The sequence below is a fragment of the Sinohyriopsis cumingii genome, chromosome 6 (genome assembly GCF_028554795.1).
Source record: "Sinohyriopsis cumingii isolate HCF-2022 chromosome 6, ASM2855479v2, whole genome shotgun sequence".
NCBI lineage: Eukaryota > Metazoa > Mollusca > Bivalvia > Unionida > Unionidae > Sinohyriopsis > Sinohyriopsis cumingii.
Window position 1 is genome coordinate 1,903,892 of NC_142966.1, and position 23,515 is coordinate 1,927,406.

The following is a 23,515-nucleotide window of genomic DNA, read 5'->3' on the forward strand; positions in this document are numbered from 1 at the left end:
TATGGAAATTCGATAGGTGGCAACCTGATTATTCTTGGAGATTTCAACTTTAACTTTGACTGTCCCGGAAACCCAAACACATCAAAACTCATAGATTACATTAATGTTTTCAGCCTCAAGCAGTCAGTTAACCAACCCACCCATAAACATGGTCACATTTTAGACTGGATTCTTCATAGACCTGATGATAACATTCTACGGTCCTCCCTGGTATCCCATGACCTTGCATCAGATCACCTCTGCATTATATGCCATCTTGACCTATCAGTCCCTAAGCCTCCACCTTTATCTGCTACTAAGAGAAACCTTCGTATGATAAATAGAACCAAACTAATGCACGACATCCAATCAAACCTAACAACTTGATTACCTCCTACAGCAGAACAACTCGATAACTGCCTGCGTTCATTGCTGGACAAACATGCCCCAGCTATCAATTCAAAATGTTGTCCATGGAATAGCAGTGTTAGGGACCAGCTTCGCACTGCTAAAAGAGACCGCCGTAAAGCTGAGAGGCTTTGGCTTTCCACCAGACTCACTATTCATAAGCAGATCGATGAAGCCGCTAAGAAGAATGTCACAAATATAGTCCATGCAGCGAAATCAGGCCACTACACTACTAAGATCATGGAAAGTTCCAGCTGCAAAGAGCTCTTCAAGATTACTGACAAGCTAATGTCAAGGAACAAATCTACACCACTTCCAACTACCTTCTCTCCAGTCGACCTTCCTGACATGTTTGCAAATTTCTTCCGTGACAAAGTACAAACCACTACAGATAAGCTTGACACCACACTTTCAATTGACTCGTCGTCACCATACAGTTGGGATACAGAATTTGAACAGCAACCATTAGCAGCATTTGAACCTGTCTCTATATATTTCGTACATACAATCCTGATGAAGAGTGCACCAAAGTCATGTGAACTTGATCCACTTCCAACATCACTGCTGCTTGAGTGCTTAGATCCAGTATTGCCTTCACTAACTGATGTTATTAATACCTCTCTCTCATCCGGGGAATTCCCATCATTTTTCAAAACTGCCATTGTAAAGCCTCTGCTGAAGAAACCAACACTTGACCATAACAATTTAAAGAACTACCACCCAGTTTCTAATCTCCCATTCATATAAAAAATCTTAGAAAAGGTTGTTCTATCCCAGCTTGTATCTCATCTGAATTCAAACAGTCTTTTTAGCAATCTACAATCTGCATATCGCCCTTGTCACAGTACTGAAACTACTCTTCTAAAAGTAGTTAATGACATTCTCTCTGCGTTGGATAGCGGAAAGATTACAGTCCTCACCCTACTTGATTCGTCTGCAGCATTTGTCACAATAGACTATGATATATTACTTCACCGTCTCCAGCTCGTATTTGGCATTCATGATACAGCCTTAATGTGGTTCAAGTCCTACTTGGTCAACAGGACACAAATTGTATCTGCAAATGGAATACACTCCAGCCCAGTTGATCCATGTTGTAGTGTTCCAAATGGGTCTGTTCTTGGACCTGTTCTGTTCATTCTGTACACTCAGTCGCTCTCAAATGTCATAGATCATCATCCAGTGTCTCACCAATTGTACGCTGATGACACCCAAATATACAAATCTAGCCACCCAACTGGAGTTGATGCTGCCATCCAAGGTGTAGAGAGGTGCATTTCTGATGTGAAATCATGGATGACATGTAACAAGCTGCAGATAAAAGATGATAAAACTGAGGCCATTCTGATCACAACACAAAGACTTTCTCATTCACATCCTTTACCTCAAACAATAAATATCAGCAACACCAACATTAAATTCACACAATCAGCGGAAACCTATGTGTTACTCTGGACAGTACTCTCACAGTGCACCAACATGTCATGAACTATGCAAGGCTGCATATCTTGAGCGGAGACGCATCAGCTCAATTCGCAAATATCTTTCAGTTGATGCCACTAAAACACTTGTGTGTTCATTAGTACTTTCAAGACTGGACTATTGTAACTCAGTTCTGTCTGGTTCATCTCAATATCTGCTCCAGAAACATCAAAAAGTTCAAAACACAGCTGCTCGGATCATACTTAGAGTACCACGATCAGAGCACACCTCCCCGCTGCTCTGTACCCTACACTGGCTATCCATTCGATCCAGAATCAAACACAAAATTTGTTCTCTGTGCTACGTTTCACTGATGGACTCTAGTCCAACATATCTATCCGACCTCACCCATGTGTACACACCAGCAAGATACTTACGCTCCTCTTCTGACAATCGTATACTCATTATGCCCACTATGAAAACAATGTCATATGGACAGTTTTCTTGTGCATACTAGGGCCCATCAACGTGGAATGAATTGCCCACTGAACTTAGACACAAAGACAGTGATCCCATTCAAGAGTGCTCTCAAAACTCACTTATTTTGACTGCAATAACAAACTTAAAGACCTAATAATGTTTCCTACCTTAAGTATTCTCAGCATATTTTTTATTTATGTTTTCTAACTTCATGGTGTTTGTTTTTGTAATCGTATCATTATATGTTTTTTGTCTTATATGTGTTATTTAATGATGAAAAGCGCATATAGCTTCTAAAGATTAGGCGCTATACAAAGTTCTCATTATTATTATTATTATTATTATTATGTGGGAAGTCGTGGGTTCGATCCAAATCACACACACACGCACACACACACACACACAGAATTATGCTTGAAAGACAGAGTGGAATGAAAATGGTGCTGACTTGACATACACATTGGCCGATTTTAAAGTCTGGATAAACACCTGGGTTATTTTTTAGTCCCAGTTTGACTTGGACGTTTGCTTTTGCATCATTACTTTTTTCACTTAATAACTTTAGCTTATCAAGGACTTAAAAGACTGAATCCAAATTATTTTTGTACGGCTTAATATTGACAATACCCAAGTCAAGATTGATTTTCACCTTTTTCGGTCAAAATTTCTTGAAACTATTGCCTGTTTTGTGTTAGAAGTTTCATTCTTACATGCTTATTTATTCAAAAATATGTTGCCCAGTCATAATTTATTAAGGGTACATCAACTAGCTCACATATCCAGCCCTTCCAATCTTGTTTTTAACCGTACTAAAGTTGTTTGCTTTCGTAGATGGCAGTTTGTTAAGTTGGTCTTCGCATAGATAGAGGGATTGGTGCCAGATACCATCAGGTGCCACTTATGCTTGCACTAGAAAGAACAATCAAGACCTTGCAAAACCAAATATACTCCCTTTAACCCATTCTAGTGATTTTTGAGTAGATTATTCTGGGAAGTATAATCCATTTATACCGCTTTCGCCTTCTTACTCTATAAAGATGAACAATTCACACTCAAATTGTCTTTGATATACATATCATGTTAGGGTCTACATCACTTCAGCTACAACTTGGTACTTGACCTAGTTATGTATTCTGTAAAGTTATTGTTATTAAATATTGTGCAGAAAATTTGTTACAGTAATTGTCATGGAAAACTTTCGTTATTGTTATTAAATATTGTACAGTAATTGTCATTGACAATTTTCGTTATTGTTATTAAATATTGTACAGTAATTGTCATTGACAATTTTCGTTATTGTTATTAAATATTGTACAGTAATTGTCATTGACAATTTTAGTTATTGTTATTAAATATTGAACAGTAATTGTCATTGACAATTTTCGTTATTGTTATTAAATATTGAACAGTAATTGTCATTGACAATTTTCGTTATTGTTATTAAATATTGAACAGTAAAGTGATTCATCTGGACCAGCAGTGGATACAGAGGCACATCCTGGTACTAGCTAATGTGATCTTTCTTAAGATATCCTGTACCAGACTTTGGCATCAGCCATCAACCTGCTAAGGGCAAAACCAGCTTTGACAAGCCTCGATCTAAAGGTTTCACTTCTGGGCAGGACAATCTGTTTTTCAGGTGTATCTAGTTCCAGTTTCAGGGCACAGATAGCAGTCAATGCTGAGACTTATTAACCTCAGCTGCCTTGTATACCCAGCACCAGAATTGGATAACCATTTTTTCCACCCAGCAATGAATGGCTGGAAGTATCACGGCCAACATTTAAAAGTGTTCTTTTACAAGCTTGGATCCAGTAATGGGATATAAAAATCGCACTGGTCACGTCTGAGAGACAATCTCATTGATAAGCAGCACAGCGCACTCTATTACTAACATTAGTACCCTTAGTCCTACCTCGTGGACAAAATCAAGTCGAGGCTACGACATCGTATCTGAGGGGCCCCGAGTGGCCGAGTGGTCTAAAGCGTTCGCCGTTACGGATCACTGCCATCTCACCTCTGTCTGCGGCGGTTCGAGTCTCAGATTCAGCCAATGTAGATATGTGAGAAAGCATGCCAGTAGCTTCTCGTGGGTCAGTGGTTCTTTCCGGGGTTTTCCCGGGTTCTTCCTCCACCATTAATACTGGCCGCCATATATGGCCTATCGTGTGCTGAAAAATGGCGTTAAACCCCACAACAACAACAACAACAACAACGACATCGTATCTAAGCGCACTCTTGCCTAGTCCGTCTTAGCATCAGTCGCTGTGCAGCATGTGAAAGAAGTGACTTCAGTGGAACTCACTCGGCTACACTAGTCTGAGTCTCACTATCTCTGGTTAACTAGGACAGGTCTTTATAATGGAGTGATACCCCACTGAGTCTAAACTGAGTTATAGTCTGCGTCATCGACTGAGTCGTGGTCGTGGGTCGTCACTCTCTCAAAATCGACAGAGAAACGAATAAGGCGAAATATCGCGAGAAGATAAATCTTAGTTACTATCTGTATTCTTGCAATGTCTTGATAACAAAATTTAAGTGCTTCTTGAACGAGCCTTGTAGCGCTTGTATTCTGGTCGACGAAAGACCTAGCCCTATCCTTTTGCGATTACCCGGTCTGCATTTTGCTGTACGACCAAATGTGCTTGCTCCTGCTGGGTTGTTGTACTACTTCACTTGTAAGGTACGTCTTCGTCACATCATACCACAGCACCACTGCAAGACAGCTGGCCCGTACAAATATATACCAAACAGGTGGAATCAAGTGACCAAAAACTAAAACTATATGGTGGTACAAAGCTCGCTGAAATTCAAAATCAAAACTTTGCTTTAACAAAACGAAAATTAGATTTTACAAAACCGAAGTTACTGTCCAAGTCCCCCCCCCCCCCCCATTACAATAACTTGTTGTTCATGTCTGCCTCACAGGTGCTCGACGCGAGCTTGATGTTAAGAAAAAAATAATAATCTAAAGGAAAAAAAATCATACAGAGTGACAAAAATACCTTAGATTACCCCCATGACCAGTTCTGACATAGGACCCTCTCTATCATAATATATAAGAGAGGGTCCTATGTCAGACCTGGTCATGGGGGTAATCTAAGGCATTTTTGTCACTCTGTATGATTTTTTTCCTTTAGATTATTATTTTTTTCTTAACATCAAGCTCGCGTCGAGCACCTGTGGTCTGCCTTCCGTTAAGACCACCATGAAGCCACATAATATCACAGCCATTTGTTCCAACCTGCTAGTTTATGTTCAGTTAAAAAGGGTTTTAAAAACATGTTGCCAAAGAATAAATCCTAGAACAGGCCCAATGATCTAGATCACAACCCTCGATTTTCAAGGGTAAAACCAGAGGAACAGGAAATACCTCTTTAGGATATGCCAACTGAGGATCATGTTGTCCATGCCCTTTCCTCAGATGAGAATGCAGTTTCTGAATGCTGCAAACAAGCTTTAGAGATAAGGATGATTCGTTCCTCTCTGTACAGCCTTCATCGAGCAGAAAATAATACCATGTTCACTCTTCCCTTACCGGATGCTCATGTGGGGAGACGATTTCACCATGGAATGTGAACGACTATGCCAATATAATTTAATGAAAAATTACTTTTAATACAATTTAATGAAAAATTACTTTCAATGCAATTTAATGAAAAATTACTTTAAATACAATTTAGAGAAAATTTAAATCCTAATAATTTTACTGACAAATTCTGTCCTAATACATCTGGCAAATGTCAAAGTGACTCCAGATCATGTTAAGTGCCAGTTCCCCATTGTCAAGAGTTTCATTTGCTACAAATGCTCAACTAATCTCACTGAAAACCGACGTTCTGCAGAAGGGTTTGAGTCTTCTCACTTCCATCAACCTGGATGACATTCTGTAAAAGCTTGAGTTACATTTTGTATCTAGACATAAAGTTCCGTGTTTCAGGTTTTAATGGCTTCCTTGACAATAGGAAGGAATCTAGCTTCATTTGATATCCAAATTTTACTGAGTAGGATATGGTGTTTATGTCCCCTACACTATGACCTGTTTCCGTCATTCCTTACAAATCTTCTCCATGATGTATCATTCTCTCGAATGATCACATCTTGGTTCTATCTCTTTGTCCACTGGGTCTCCAAAATGCATCAACAGATCCCATTGTCCAGTTTCACATGTTAATGAGACCATAGTGGCGACCGAATATTTACCCATGGGACCAAGCGATTCCAGATCCCAATTTTGGAATATAGGACATCACATCTATTCTTCTGGGAAAACCTCGCTTAGAAAATTTCACTTGGCTTACAACAGGTATTCCCTTTCAGGTTAAACTGCCAGAAATTATAATCTGCACAGATGCCAGCATGGTGGGCTGGAGTACCTAGTACCGGACACCTTTTTGAGAAGTCAGCTGGTTTGACCCCTTCAATAGCGCTAATAGATCGTCTACCACATGGAGATGTAGGCCATGGTGTATGACATTCAATCGTTGTAGGAAATGCAGTCTGGAAAAATGTTCACACCCTTTCTAACAAATCTATTGCGGTAAACTCCATTAAAAGGCATGGGGCAAACGAGTTCCCAAAACCCTGACCTTTGACTTCTAGTTTCAGATTTTCTCAGATGGTTACATCATGGATATAAACATGGTTAATCAACTCTTTGATCGTATTCAGCTGGGGTCATGCATTTGTCGACCTATTTACGATAAAGTAGAATGCAAATATCCCAATCCCAGATCCCAAAACATCTGGGTATTCAGTGAAGCATGAAATATTTGTCAAAGTGACCTACTCATCATACTGTATCCCGTCACCAAATTTCATGATTAAAGGTTAGCAGTATTTATAATGTGGAAAATACCTGAGCAAAGAATGCACCGCACAACTAATATATACATATGTATGTATACATATGTATGTATGTATTTACGAGTTTATAAGTTAACCCCACTCCGGTATGGGTGCTGTGATGAATCCCACTCCAAACTTACCTTGGACCTTGGGGTAAAAATGATTGACATTCAGTGAGAGTGTATAGATGCTTTTATATATGCCGACACCGATGCAGACGCAGAATTGGGAGTGGATGGTAAAATAGTTTAACTCAATTTCGTAGAGGTGAGCTAACAATGTCCATATGTTAGTCACTACTGGAATGGAAGTACACACTCTACCAGCGATGTAACTGTACATGAGGCAGGTGAGAATGTCCATATTATGAATGGGTAAGTATTATCAAATAGACCAACTGCCTCACCTTCATGAGACGATATGCACAAAAATACTAGTTGATCTTGGGTTAGTCCAAAAAGTTATTCTCCTCTTTTTTTTTCTAGTAGTATACATGGTCTTGTTAATTATTAAGTTTGGGTAGGTTTTGTTATTGTTATTCGTAAATGTGATGGTGTTTAATGTTACCTGGATAATTTTTATGAATCTTTTCACGAACAAAATCAATATATTTCATTCCTAGTTGTTTTGCAATCGGTATTACTTTTGGGGCTATCCTTCTAAATAGACCCTGAACAACATCACCGAGTCCATCACCATAAGTTGCTTTATAAATAGGCAATCGCGAATTTGTCACCCTGACCAGTACAGGTCAACGTTGAGCATTATGTACGATCATCTTATTTATTATTTATTTATTTATTTAATCACTGTAATAATCAACGATTTCATCGATGAGAGACCGATAAACATTGATGTCCATAATACAGTCTGTAAATAATCGTCGACAAATATCAGCTGCTTCATTAATAATTTCTGGAGAATTATTTCCAGCTCGTTTTCCGCTTCCGCCAATCAGAATTTCTAGCCGTTCAACATCAGAAAGAACATTGTTAGGACAAGCAATAAAAGCACTTCCTTGAGTAGAAAAACCCCTTCCAACAAAATCAGGAGGTATGTCAGGTTCTACGTCATAAAATTCTTTTCTTTAGCAGCAGATGACTCTATTTTATCTTTTACTTGTTGAAATTAAATGAAATCTGGATCATTCGCGCTGATAGAATCTTTATTTTTAGCAACGAGATATATACCTTAAACTCAATTTTCAGCTTTTAGATTTTTAACAAATTTAGGTTTTACATATTTTTTTTTGTTGATCATATCCATATGCAGCAATAGATATTACTTTGTTCTGATCACTTCTATATTGCTTTAATCAGATCACTTCTAATCTCGCTGATACCTTCAGGAATAAATACATTTACAATCCTGAGAATACTGTGACTGTAGTATTTGTCGTTCTATTTGTTGCTGCGGTGGAGGAAGTTGATAGGAAGGTTCTGGCTGTTGAAGTTCTGGTCCTGATTGTCTCAGTATCCTTGGCAGTTTTTTTTGTTTTATCTTCTAACTTCTGTAAAAAATTATTTATTCCCTCATTATAAGTAATGTAGTTTAAATCGTCATTATTTACCTGGTCAAGTCCCTGGTGTACACAATACACCCAATTATACCATGTATTACGACTAACACCCAATTATACCATGTATTACGACTAGCACCCAATTATACCATGTATTACGACTAACACCCAATTATACCATGCATTACGACTAACATCCAATTATACCATGTATTACGACTAACACATTTAACACGATTAGGCTTTAAAAGCTTTCTTCTTCGAGCATAACTTAACACAGCAAACGCAGATAATTTAACTATATTTTTCTCGAAAGTCTAAGGTTTCATAACCCGTAACTTCAGTTTGGTACAACGAAGAAAAGTCAATGATAGTTTGATGAATAGAAAAATATCTCAGGAGTAAAACAAGTCATATAGTATGGACGAGTGCCTTTAAAAACGGAAATAGCAGAAGGAAATTGAGGGTCATGGGTGGAACGAGGTATTTTGAAGTTACGTACCTTCTCTCATATATTATGATAGAGAGGGTCCTATGTCAGAACGGGTCATGAGGGTAATCTAAGGTATTTTTGTCACTGTGTCATTTTTTCCCTTCAGATTATTGTGTTTCTTTTCTTCTCAACATCAAGCTCGCGTCGAGCACATGTGTATTAGTCAACATCAAAACACGCTACGCAACGCCGTTAGTTAGGCTGTAAGTTCTTGACGCCCACAACATAAATATCAGCGTCAAGGTCTTACATGTAGGACTACTGTGCTCCCACCAGCTAGGTGCTTTGGGGAGCGCTGTGATGTCCTCCAGCAGGACGAGGGGCGGAACCCTGACTGCCAACGATTTTCCAGCAGCAGCAGAGAGGCCGAACAGACCACTTTTTGGAAGGGTCCAAATGCCGAAATAAACCTTCTTAAAAAAAAAGATTAAATGGCGTAAATAACTTTAAAAATCAAATTATTCTAACGACGCCGAGGCTTCCCTAATTGGGTTAGTTTTTGTTTTTTTTTGTTTTCTTTTTTCCTCGAACTGAAAACTTATCAATGATAAGCGTAAATGTATTACGAAATTGAACCAACTTGAGGTCGCACCCTCTCTGCTGCTATAATTAAATCATTATCATATCAATAATGCCACCAGCTAAAGAATCTTACACTGCTAGATTAGCTCGAGAGAGACAAGAAACAACCAGAAGATTTCTTCCTGTTCGTGATTCTGTTAGACAAAATTGCAAGAACGTCAAGAAGCACACGTTGAATTTGCTGAAGGCACAGAACAGTTATTTAAACCAATCGTCGAACCAACCAAGAAAATTGTTACAGCAACTGAGGCGGTTCAAAAATCTCTTGAGACATTACCTGCTAATATTGCTGGCCGTCTTCCACCACCCTAGCAACCTCTTCAACCACAACCTCTTCAACCACAACTGACAAGAGTCAGAGTCAACATCATGGATAAATTCACACCTGAAGGTATTACAGCTATCAAAGACCCAGACCAATTACTTAACATTGCCGCGTTTGGATTTCATGAAAGAGAAAAATATGTAAAACCCGAATATGTTAAAACGATGAGATATGCCGACTGGATTAGGGATATGTATCGCATCTTTACTGATACTCCGCAAATCAGATCTGAGCAAGATATTAATAGTTTTAACATCTTTGACAATACAGTATATAAGTACACTGAACAAGTAAAGAAAGGAAGGATACTAAAAGAAGAAAAAAATAAAGCAACAACTTGAAGAAGCAAAAATAGGAAAAATATTAAAAGAAAAAAATAAATAAAGCAGCAACCTAAAGAAAAAGCAGGAAAACAACAATTTTCTTTACCGCAGCGAAGAATAATGTCAGAAGCTGAAAAGTCTAAAGAGCTACTTAAAAAATTAGAAGAATTAAAATTATTTACGAAGAACGCGGAAACAACAAGTAAGGAAGAAGGAGCAACTGGAAGTGGTTTTCCTTTGACTACTCAAGGAAGTGGTTTTATTACCTGTCCTAACAATGTTCTTTCGGACGTTGAACGGCTAGAAATTGTGATTGGAGGAAAACTTGCTGAAAATAATTCTCCAGAAATCGTTAATGAAATATCTGATATTTGTCGAAGATTATTGACAGGCGGTATCATGGATATCAATGTTTATCGATCTCTCATTGATGAAATCGTTGACGATTATTATAGCGATTAAGATCGCTGCGATTAGATAAATGAATAACAAATAAGATGATTATGCATAATGCTCAACGTGGGCCGATCATGGTCAGAGTAACAAACTCGCGATTACCAACGTACAAAGCAATTTACGGTGATGGACTTGGTGATGTTGTTCAGGGTCTATTTAGAAGGATAGCCCCAAAAGCAATACCGATTGCAAAACAATTAGAATGAAATCTATTGATTTTGTTCGTGAAATAATTCCTGGTGCAATTGGTAATGTTGCCGGTAAAGCGTTCTCGGCAATCAAAGAAAGACTAGCTCGATTGATTCGACGAAAACCGCAGCAAGTAAAATTACCCAGCACTGAAGTTATGCCTGCAAATACCAGTAAAATAATAAATCAAGCCGCAAATCAAAAACTATCAGAGTTGGCTGATGAAGCAAAAAAAATATATATAACTTCAAGTCTTATTTCAGGAAGTGGTCTTCGTGTTAGACGATAAAAAATATAATAAAATGTTCAAGCATATATCCGACCCAGCGTTTGATATGGATGCGCCAGTTCTCAAAGATGAATGTATACGCGATTATCAATTTTATTCTTATGATGCACGACAACCAAATCAACGTAGACGAGTTGAATTACAAGTTCAAGATACAAGCAGATATTTCTTACCCGCTGAAGCATTTATTGAAGTAGAAGGGGAACTTTTGAAAAATAATAATACAGAATGTAATGACGTTGTTTTACAGTGCATCATACATGATTGATGGAAAATTATTGAAAATATTCAAAACGACGTCGATGTTGCTACAACAATAATAGGTCTAACTAGATAATCTGATGATTATACAAGATCAGCTGACCTGTCAATGGTGTTTGCTAAAGACACTTCTGAACAGACAGTATAATATAGGACGACCAAGAAACGCTACCGACAACAATGACGCTGATTCACAACCTGTAATGATTAACGTTAATGCACGCTTCAATTTAGGTTTTGCAATATGTCGATCAATTTTAAGAGGTAATAGAAGAATTTCATGCGCGAATCCACTTTCGCACCTCTTTGGATTTTGTAGAAACGTTAGAAAGGTTATTTTCGGAGCCAAGCATACGGTTGTACTTGTAAGAAGGCTACTGACGATGATGCTATCTGGCGAGAATGTGTTGGCGTTGATGCTGGTAAAGTATTACTAAAAAACTGTCGTTGTGGACGCCGGTAATGACTCCAACTATTGCAGAAGAGCAAAAACTACTCTCTTTTATGGATTCAGGCGGTAAATCATTATTATCATGGTTAACAACAACTACAGACAGTGTTCCAAATACCATTAATGGTTTATTTACGTGGTATATAGCACCTTAGCAAGGTGTTTTTGAGCCAAGGCACATTTTCATTGTTTTTCAAAATACTGAACGAGTATTCCCGCAAGAAGAAAGTCTAATGATATTTGACAAACTTGGAGTTTCTGAAGTTTCACTGAGGATAAATGGACATCAAGAACCAGCTGGAGATATATTATTAAATTTTGAATTAAGTCATGTAGCACGTGAATATCATCGGTTAATGACTTTTATGGGACGTGATCAAAATATAGATATTGGTTTGCAAATATCACAACTAGATTTTACAAATCTGTATCCGATTTATTACTTTTCGCTGGAACATCTTGATTTATCTAGATAATCTGTCGTTGATATTCACTTTCGAGCTCAAGTAAATAGAGACGCTGGAGCTGTTCCTAATTATAGAGCAGTTGCTGTTATACTCAGCGACAAATCAATGTTACTTGAAAGCGTTGGTGGACGAATGAGAGTTATTGATGCCCCAGTTGAAAATATGTAACATCGTTTTAATGATGTGTAATTAGATCACTCACGATATTTCTTATGTCATATCATCATGTTAGTGTCTGACTCCTTGTCAGATTAAAAAACTTCAATCAAATTCAGCAAAGAACTGCGGAATGAAAATATCACTAAAGCGAGATCAAATCACAGGTGGTCAAAATAAATTATCATTATCACAACGTCAATTTAAACATTTCAATAGCGCTAAACAATCAAAAACAGGATTTGAACTTAATATCTCTGCGGGTGCGATTAAAGACTCATTTAAAACAGGTGGTATATTTCCACTTCTTGCAGCTATACCAGCGTTAATAGCCGCTGCAGCTCCAGTTGTAGCAAAAGCATCCCGCGTTAAGTGCCGTCAGAACCGCTGCTGCAATGGCATTAAAGAAAGCAACAGGAAAAGGATTTAAAAAAGAGGGAAAGGTCTAAGATTACCAGGAACCCCTTATCGATAAGGAAAAGGTCTGAGACTTCTAGGAACACTTCGATGATCTTTCCAATGTCAGAGTTTGATTTACTCGAAGCTGCTAAAAAATTAAATATAATTTTTTAGAGGTGTTTATATGCGTGACCAATTACCAAAACAACCAAACAATTTTGAAACAGGTATTATTAATATTGATGATAATCCAGGACCTGGTACTCATTGGGTGGCATACGTAATTGTGGAATCGTTTATTTCGATTTGTACGGGCTTCCTCCACCAGTTCAGTTTTTAAAATACATAAACACAATAAAAACTCAGGTGTTTTCAACGCCTATCTGGTATTCGACGTTACCAACCCAAGTACTAACTGATCCACCAATATGTGGTCGTGAAGTAATTAATGTACTTAACGCTATATCAAAGTCTTCCAATGTAACTGATAAAGTCGTGCATGATTACACGAGTAACCGCGTCGTTTTAAACAGATCTTAAAATTATAATGGTTGATATTTACGAAAGATCTTCTATCAAGGGTTTTTTTAAAAAAAAGGATGACAATGATTTGTAAAATTACGCGACTAAAGATGAACTCGCTGATAGTATGAACGTCTCTGGAGTTGATAAAGATGAAGTTGTTATTTTTCAGGATAAATACGGGATTTTAAAAACGAGCAACATCAAATGAAATAATTCGCAGAGTTCTTGGTACGGCCACGGATGACATTCCAATATTTACTGATGGAAAAATCAGAGATTCAAATATATCATTCGCAACTATTACAAATGAAATTGCAAGAAGCGTTGCTAATCGTTTACGGAACACTAGTTATATAATGACAGCCGAACTCAGCATGAACGGAAATGAAATAGTTGTTCTAAGAGATCCAACATCCGATGAAGATGCCGCGACAAAAAACATATGTAGACGTTAACTACAGCACAGTAGATGGTAAATTATCCACGCTGCGGGCCGAGTATGATGTTCACGTAAGTACGTTTACGAATCTCCGTAGAAACTTTAGAAACCTTAATGAAATCGCAGAGGAATTCTTTGGTACTCCGTTGACCGCTGACGTGAAACTCTTTGATGTCAAGACAAGCATTGAAAAGATTAAAAAAAAACACTAGAAGATGTCGTAAGTGGAATTCCTGATATCATTAACAAAATTAATCTGATTAAAATTCCTCACAAACAGATCACCAATATAGTATACACTGTGTCTTCGGGATTCTCAACATGGTCACAGCAGAATAATACAATCAAACATACCGCAGAAGTCACTAGTGTGTACAGGCTGTCTGTGTTCAGCGCTGTAAAATTTGAGATATTTACTACGTATCCCTGGCGGCATTTAACCGATAAGTTTTCGGGAGTTGTGCCTATTATATTAAATAAAGGAAACGAAGAAATATTTATACTGGAAGCAGCTGACAAGAAATTAACCGCAACATCTTACTGGTGGTGTCTAGAATTTGTAGCTGAAACACCTCAATTGGTTACTAAGTAAAATATAATGAAAACTTCAATCGACGTTAAAAAATTTAGGTATAATCAAGCACGTGAATGACAAACAAAATTAAAAGATACCGTCGAACAATACAAAATAAAAATAAAGAAATATGGCGGACGTGTAGTTATTGTTGATGTAATTGTTTATTCAGTATCTATTGTTGTTGCTGGAACCGGCGTGTTGTTATCAACGATAACAATGATGGCGCCGTAGCTGTAACAATCTGTATTTCAGCTACAACAACAATTACGGGTGTTCTCAATATCATTGCAAAAAAAAAATATCTACTTGCACAAATGGAAAATTGCATGATTATATAATAAAGTTACATACAGTGACAACAGCAGATTCCAAAGTATTATCATTATTATCAAAGAGCCTTCATGATGGAATAAATTCTGATTTTGAGTTTTCAGAAATGATTAAAATTTACCATGATGGCGCTGCCATTAAAGGTACAAATGTGTCCAATTTAAATAATAATAATAATAATAATAATAGTAATAATAGTAATAATGACATCGTCAGGCGAACTACTTCAATAAATTGTAACGAACACAACTTCGTTGAAAACCACGATGATATCAGCAAGTTCGACTAATCCTGAATTTAATGTTAATTTTCCAACTGAAATTCCAGTAAAAGAAATCGCACTAGCAAAATTACGAGTATATTACAGTTGGCCAAACATCAGATCAAAATCATTCGATGAATTACATGCAAATAAGTCGCTTGTATTTGGAAATAAAAATAAACCAGATGGAACCCCCGATTGGCAAGTTATCTCTTTTCCTACTGGCAGTTATCAAATCGAACGAATCAATGATGAATTTCAACGCAGAATCAAATCAATAGCTGGAAAAGAATCGAAAATAGCTATCACTGTCCATGAACCAACTTTATCATCCACGATTGAAATATATAAGTAAGATTATGCCGTTGATATTTATCAATCATCGATAAGATCTGTTTTAGGTTGGCCTGAAGTAGCGCCAGAAAATCATGGACCACCAGAACCGCGACGAGATGATTTTATCACTAACGAAAACAAATTTATAACAACTCCTAATATCGAGAAGAAAAACCATGGATTTCTGAGAAAAATCAAATCAGGCTCAACAAGGATATATTTTATATACCTTTACACCGCAAGTACCTCCTGGATATTTTATTGTACAAGAACCGATCAATCCTGTTTATCAACGCACATATAATCTATAATCGCGAATAATTTCAAACTTACTGACCAATCCGGACACTTAATTGACCTGGGTAGAGAATTTCTTAAAATAAATGTATATGTAAAATCGTAGATTTTCTTTACTATTTTCAACCTAACGTGAAATCAGATTTATTTTATTCTGATGATGTATAAACTTATTAAAGAAAATCTGTCAGATTTTTGTAATTCTTGAGGGTGAAAACCTCAGCGATTCTCTAAACGATTTATCGATAAATCGATAAATTCTTATTTTACTCGAAAATCATTAAAAAAAACTGACAAAAAACACATGAAAAACAAACTTTTTAGGTGTTATAGAACAATTTATCGATTTATCAATGAATCGTTTAGAGAATCGCTCGTGGTTTGATCAGAGGAAAATCCGTAATTTGACTGATTTTCTTTGACAAACCGACTAAAATCAGTGAAAGAACGATGAATTTTGACTAAAAATCTCGGTTTTGTCAAAGAAAATCAACAGAAACAATATTATAGTCAGAATAAAAAATAAATCTAAATAAAAATAAATCTGAATAAATATTTTAAGATCAAAGATTATTAAAATAAATATTACGTGTGTTCAGCGACAGGGACCCCAGTTAACATAACTTTCATTTGCAGTGACCTTGTCAATATTTTCACTTTCACCAGTAACAGAGTTACTTTGGATCGTTTCACGATCTTACATAATCTTTCTTAATTGTCTTATACGAGTGTTAATCTTCTTTCGTATTCGTGAGATAATTCTGATCTAATTTTTTCAATCGTGCTTGAGAGAAATACGAATTTGTCCACCTCTGTTTGTTTGACCATAGTCAGCGATTGAAACATAGCTTGCTGGATGATTTTAATAAACTTGTATTGGCTTGGTAGTGCATATCTATCTTCACATTTACGTTCTTGTAATGATTAAAAATCAGAAATAATTTTTTTTCAGGATTAAGTTCATCTGATATTTTTATGCCGTCATGTTTAAATTCTTTTATTGCAGAAATAATAGCATTAATATTTTCATAGTTCATCACATAAACATATATATATATTTAAAATAAAAATATATTTACACAATACAACTCCCATATGAACTCCTAGATTGCCACCGCATTCTAGAAAGTTCAGAGGGCACGAAATATATACAATCTTAGATCTAAGGACGAAACTACACGCATGTGAATTCCAAGATTGCCACCACATTCTAGAAAGTTCAGAGGGTACGAAATATATAGAATCTTAGATCTAAGGACGAAACAACATATTTGATTCAATTCGATCACAGCACAATATTTTCTTATCCTATGGACGAAACAACATTAATTTAATTCTATGGATGGCACAATATACAATGTTAGCTAACTTAAATTCTATTCACTGCACAATACATATACGGGCCTTCTCTACGTTCAAACACGAGCACACCCTACCCCAAAATCATCCCGGGAGAGTGTAAAAGGGCACCCACCACGTGGTGAGTGTGGGGGAAGGTGAGCATGTTCGATGAATTTCGAACAATAACGGGGAGAATACCAGGCGTCTCCTAAGAAGATATAAGAAGTTCTATGATATATAAGCTAACTAATACTCAGAAATCCAAATCAAGCTCACGCAATGGGCGGGGCTTATTTGATATTTGTATTTTCCTTTTATATTAATTAATATCGCTGACAAATTCTAGATGAAGCAAGAATCGTGACAGATATTAAAAAATAAAGATAATGTTTCTTAACAACTAAAAAGAAACAACCCAAAAAGAAATAATTTATTTAAAAGTGAAAATACAAAAAGATGATAATTTAATCTTTCTACTAGTCATGACAGAGTCATGATAGAGTTATTCCCTTTGATAGTCAAGGATTATATTAGTCCAATGACGTTGAATTTCTCTGTGTTACAATAGAGTTATACTCTGAAGTAAGATACCAAAATGTTATTTTGTGTTTTGTATTGCTCTGAAAAAACGATTTGGTTATATGCAACAACAGATTAGCAGAAAACCAACCCAAAAAAATATAATTTAATTATAAGTGAATAAAATAAAGGGAGGTAACTCTAATCGCATAACGTATCCTCGACAGAGTTACCACCTTTCAATAATGCTGAAATTTATAAAAACTTCAGATTTAGCGATGTAGAATGTAACCCAAAAATTAAATAAATGAATAAATAGTAATTAGTAGATATCTTTCTTCAACAATAATGAAAACTTATTTTCTGTTAATATATTCTACAAAACGCAGATCTCGTAATATTATCTGCCACTTGCTGAACCGAATGCTGACAGATATCAAAATATTTTCCAGCTGAATTCACTGATTGAAATGTCATTTCTTCACCAGTTTCTGTATTTACAGACTTGACAAGTCCTGTATGTTTGATTGTTAGCCAGTATTTCCCAAAATACTGTTCTGGCTTTGTGCAATAACGCGTAAATTATTTAAACGATTATCAAGTTTCTGGGTAATTATATGATCGATCACAAGACCGTCCACGAGTACTCCGTAATATGACTCGCATACAAATTTATGACAGAGATCTTTTTTCTCCAACAGTAAATCTAAGATAGCCAGTATTTTCATCAGTACCAACTGGTTTTTTTAGTCGACAATTTTTAATTACACTATCACGGGATGCTTCGTAATTATTTATGATAGGATGTCTCACAAATCCATTTTGCTCCATTTTATATAATAATATTAATTGTCTAAATAAAAATTTGTCTGAATCATTATTTTTAAAATCTAGCGACATAAGCTCTTATATTTCTTATAACTTTATCATCATTGATTTTATCATCCTTAACGCTGTCAATGTTGTTATTTTAAAAAATCATAATATCGTTTCAGCTCCCTGTGTTTTTTACCACCACATTAAACACTCTACTGCGTTTCTCGTCTAACCCCAACACCACATCATAGACACGGTGTTGGTCCATAACTCCCACTCCGTACACTTTGGAAATGAAGTCTGCAGAATTCGTGTACCGAAGCTTTGTCACGTGGAGTTATAGAACCTATCTTTAACCAAATGCATTTACGTTTTGTTTTTTGAATCATTATATATACAATTATATTTCAACTGAAATATATATTTGTCTTAATTATAATATGGAGGAGTTTAAGAGATTATCTAAAATCGAGCCTTGTGAAACGAAGTTTCCTAAATCCAGATTCGATCTTGACAGAAGAACCCCTGGCTTGCCGATGCGAGCTCTGGTTGATCCGAGGAAAACTCTAATTAAAAGTATTGGTGACACCAAGAAAGAATTTCGTGACGATGGTGCATCTCATATGTGGTCTACATTTAAAATTATTAACAATAAAAATATTTTCGATGCTACAATGAACGACAAAAGAGCGGCGACGATTATTAATTATCTCGACAATCAAAGATATTTTTCCAGAGTAAAATTTATTGTAACAGTAGATACCGAACAAGGTGATACTTGGATTATCCATGACAAATGTGACCCTGCCCTTCATAATAAATTTTTTTAATGTTAAATAAAAGTTCCAAACCGGGAATGTTGACTGGTATTGATAAACAGTATTATGAACGAGCGTATCCTGTGACCGCGGTTATATATGCAATATATCCGCTGAATGACAAACAAAGCGTTAACGACCTCAAACCAATGAAACTGTCAAGGCTAAATTGTGTAGCCGAGCGAATTACAGAACACTTCACAAATGCGAAATAAACTAACAGATCTACGACGTGAAAAAATAAATAAGTGGGCTGAATCAGTCAAGAATAAAGGAGCTACAATAAACGATGTTGCTAAGTTAGAAGAAAAGAAAACAACACTAAAATCCCCTATAATAGTAAAAACAATAATAGGAGAAGTATTACACGAATCGAAATATAAATCGAAAGAAGCTCCGATAAATACCGTTGATCACAATGCGCATGCTTGTACTTCTGCGGTGACAAAATTTCCACAAGATCGAACCGTTAAGTTCTATAACGGTGATATGTTTGATTTTATTCACGAAATAAGTAAGAACGATCCTGTATCAGTATGGTTATTTCAAAGTTCCGATGGAAACTATGATCAATTTGTACGACCTAATGGCGTTATTCATCGTACAGAATCTCTCCACGACGAAATGAAAAATCTTGCGCAGCGATATTTATCGCTGGAATACACTGACAATGTCAGGACTGAACAATTACTGAATAATTGTTTTACTGTTCCATCTGTTGCGGCTCATTTTGCTAGAGAGAAAAATTGGTGGAAACCGATTCGATTTGATTTTCTCGATGATATAACATCAAGTTGTGTCAAATACGGACAAGGTGGATTATGGAATACCAAATACGATTATAAAAATATGATATCACTCGATATGGTTGCATGTTATCCCAGACGTTTTCTTGGATACGGAGATTGTTCTGAATATTTTAACAGATTTGGACATCCCACACAAGAGATGATCAGAGTATCGATAAACGGACCATTACCAGACTTTGACTTGACTGGATTTGCGTGTATCGAGTCATTTAAGTTTGCCGAAGATCTCCATGCGATTTGCTGTCTGGTTTGGCAAACACTTTTCAGAAAAAAAATGTGGGCACCAATAGTATTATTACGATATATGCTTGATTCAAAAGTATTATTATCGTTGGTTGTAAGTGAAGCAATTGTATCATATATTTCGCAGAAACAAGTTTGGTTACCACAACAAAAGAAATATTCTGATGAAAAAGAATTTCCCCGGCTTTCCTCACTGGTTATACTGGCTATTTAAAAAAGACCTTGTATATCTTAGGTATAATGCAAAGAACCTTTAATTCCCTTTATTTTGGTGTATGATTGATGGGTGTACTATGGGTTATAGAGTATACAGCTTGGCCTTACTTCAGATGTGCACCTTTCAAAAAAAAGTACTAGCTCTACTTGGTCATTTTCACTTCCTGAACTTCAGAGGTAAATTGTATAAAAAAGAGCCGATAACTTTTTTTTACATTTTATATATATTTGGTAATTCATTCATTGCACTTTCAGAAGCTGGTATTGCCTAGTCCGGCAAAATTCATTTTCCCTATTTTAATAGCTGATATGTATAGTGTACTTTAGACTAATTCAGGCTGATTTTTTAACACAAGGGAGCAGTCATTTTAGTTAGCAGTGTGCTTAAATCATGTAAAATTTCCAAAAGTACAATATCCAAAAGAAATATCATCCACATTACATTAATGTAGCATAGAGGTATGCCAACATTCTCTCCATTGTGCATGTTTTAAATGCGAACTACTTCACTTTACATACGTCACTCTCTCAAAAGTACATATTATCTGGTGAGCGCCCCCTTTATGTCAGTAAAAACATAAAATTGATAAATATATACAATCATGCATCATGGGGTGAAAGTAGTGAAGGGGGGCACCCTACGGACAATGGGAATTAGCATTACAGGGACCCCTGGGTCACTCTACGGACAAGGGAAATTTAACATGGAGAAAAATCGTGGGTCACTCTACGGACAAGGGGAATTAACATGGAGAAAATCGTGGGTCACTCTACGGACAAGGGGAATTTAACATGGCAATAAATCGTGGGTCACTCTACGGACAAGGGGAATTTAACATGGGATTTTTTTTAAAAATTTTTTAAAAAAGGGGTAGGCAATTCAAAAGACTATCTCTTTTCGAGAAATATGGCTGGCCCTGAAAAGGGCCTTTGGGTTTTCTTCTTCTTCTTCTAATTTCTCCTTTTCCTCCACCAACTTCTTATTTTATCTCCAACACTCTTTCTCTTCTTTTTTTCTCCTTCTCTTCTTTCTTCTCTTCCTCCTCTTCTTTCTTCCTCTTCTCATTTTCCTCTTCTTTTTCAATTTTTTCATTCCATTCTCTCATCCTTATCCTTTCCTCTTCATCCTCCTTTTCCTCCTTTATTTCTTTCAACAGATCACTAATGATTACCTTCATTTTTCGTAAATTGTTTATCTCCATCTTCACTCTATGGGGACTATATGAGTAGTGATCCTCGTTTAGGTTAACCAACATTTGCTCAAACATTCCTAAATTGTCCATCACGTTTTGCAATTTTTCCATTTTGTTAAGGTGGTTTGATGCCATCTTCTTTTTATTCTTTGCAGAATGGTTTGAACAACTAATACTGTGGGTTCTTATACGAAAAGCGCGAACGTGAAGGAAAACATCCCCTAAAAACATAAAATGGATCTTACCTAGATCATGACCCAACAACGCGCGGACGTGAAGGAAAACATCCCCCTACTTTCTCATTTCATATAATATAACCCTAACTATACTCTCCACATTTTTGCTAAGAAACCCATAATCTACTATTCACACAAACTTACCTGAGCTCTTACTAACACACAAACACATACACTTCTACTATTAATAAAGAGTTAGTGTTTATTTTCACACTACTCTACCTACTCACATTGGCAAATTAATAGTTATTTCTTTTCTAGAGTATTGGGTAGCCCTAAAAAGGGCTGTTTTTTTTAAACTCCAGATGCACCTATCTAATGGTTGCACCTTCCTGGCCTTGCGCCGCACACGCATCTTCTTCCCCAGTCTTCTTTCACCTTTCTTCTGGGGAGCGCAGAGGGAGGATGGTTCGCTTCAGCACCCCAATCCTCTGTTTCAGGAATATTAAATGACATCCTCTCTTCTCTTTTCTTTTCCTCTTCTTCCCTCTGTCTTCTCTCCTCTTCTTCCTTCTTTATTCTTGCTTCTTCTACTATAGCCTCCGCTGATAGTTCGTTTACTATCCGCCTGGCATATTCCAGGTGCATCTGGAGTTCTAACAGTTTCACTATTCTGCTAGTCATTCTTCTGGCTGTGTTGATCAATCAACAAGGGTAGCTGGACTGCCCAACGAGTTTCAATTTATACTGAAAGCGCGGACGTGAAGGAAAACATCCCCCTAAAAACATAAAATTTATCTTACCTAGATCATGACCAAAAAAAAAACAACAACAACGCGCGGACCTAAAAGAAACACTCGCTCACTTTTTTATGCTACCCATCACTTCAATAGACTATCCACATACGCAAAGCAATCCAATCTAACCCTAATATACACCTCAAACAGCCCAAAAAACAAACATCATTTTAATCTACTATCCACACCAACCTACTTTATCACTTACAAACACAATCACACAAACTCATACGCTCACATTTTTTTAAAAAAAGAGTTAGTGTTTATTTTCACACTACTCTACCTTCACACATTGGCAAATCGATCGTTATTTCTTTTCTAGAGTATTGGGTAGCCCTGAAAAGGGCTGTTTTTTTGCTATGGCATTCTTTTAGTTTCTAAGAATGCGATGTCCTCTGAGGATAGACTTTCTGGCGATAGGTCTGCTTCTTCGGAACGAGAAGAAGAATTCTTTGGTGTCGATACGACAATCGACAAAGCCCCTGTCAGCTTCAGGTTGCTGCTGCTGCTGTTGCTGTTGTTGCTGCTGTTGCTGCTGTCTCTGAAGTCTGTACTTTTCTGTCCATTCTTCTTTCTCCCTGTTCATTTCTTCTCTGAAGAGCTCTTCTATCAGGTCTTCAGTGATTTTTAACATTCTCACATTCTCTATTTCTTCTGGTTTCGGTATCAGACTGTGTCTGACCCTATGCAGATTCACGTAGGCTTCGTTGAGCTTAGCTAGTTTGGAGCACATCTTCTTAGGAGGATGAGTCGACAATGGATGGCTAGACTGGG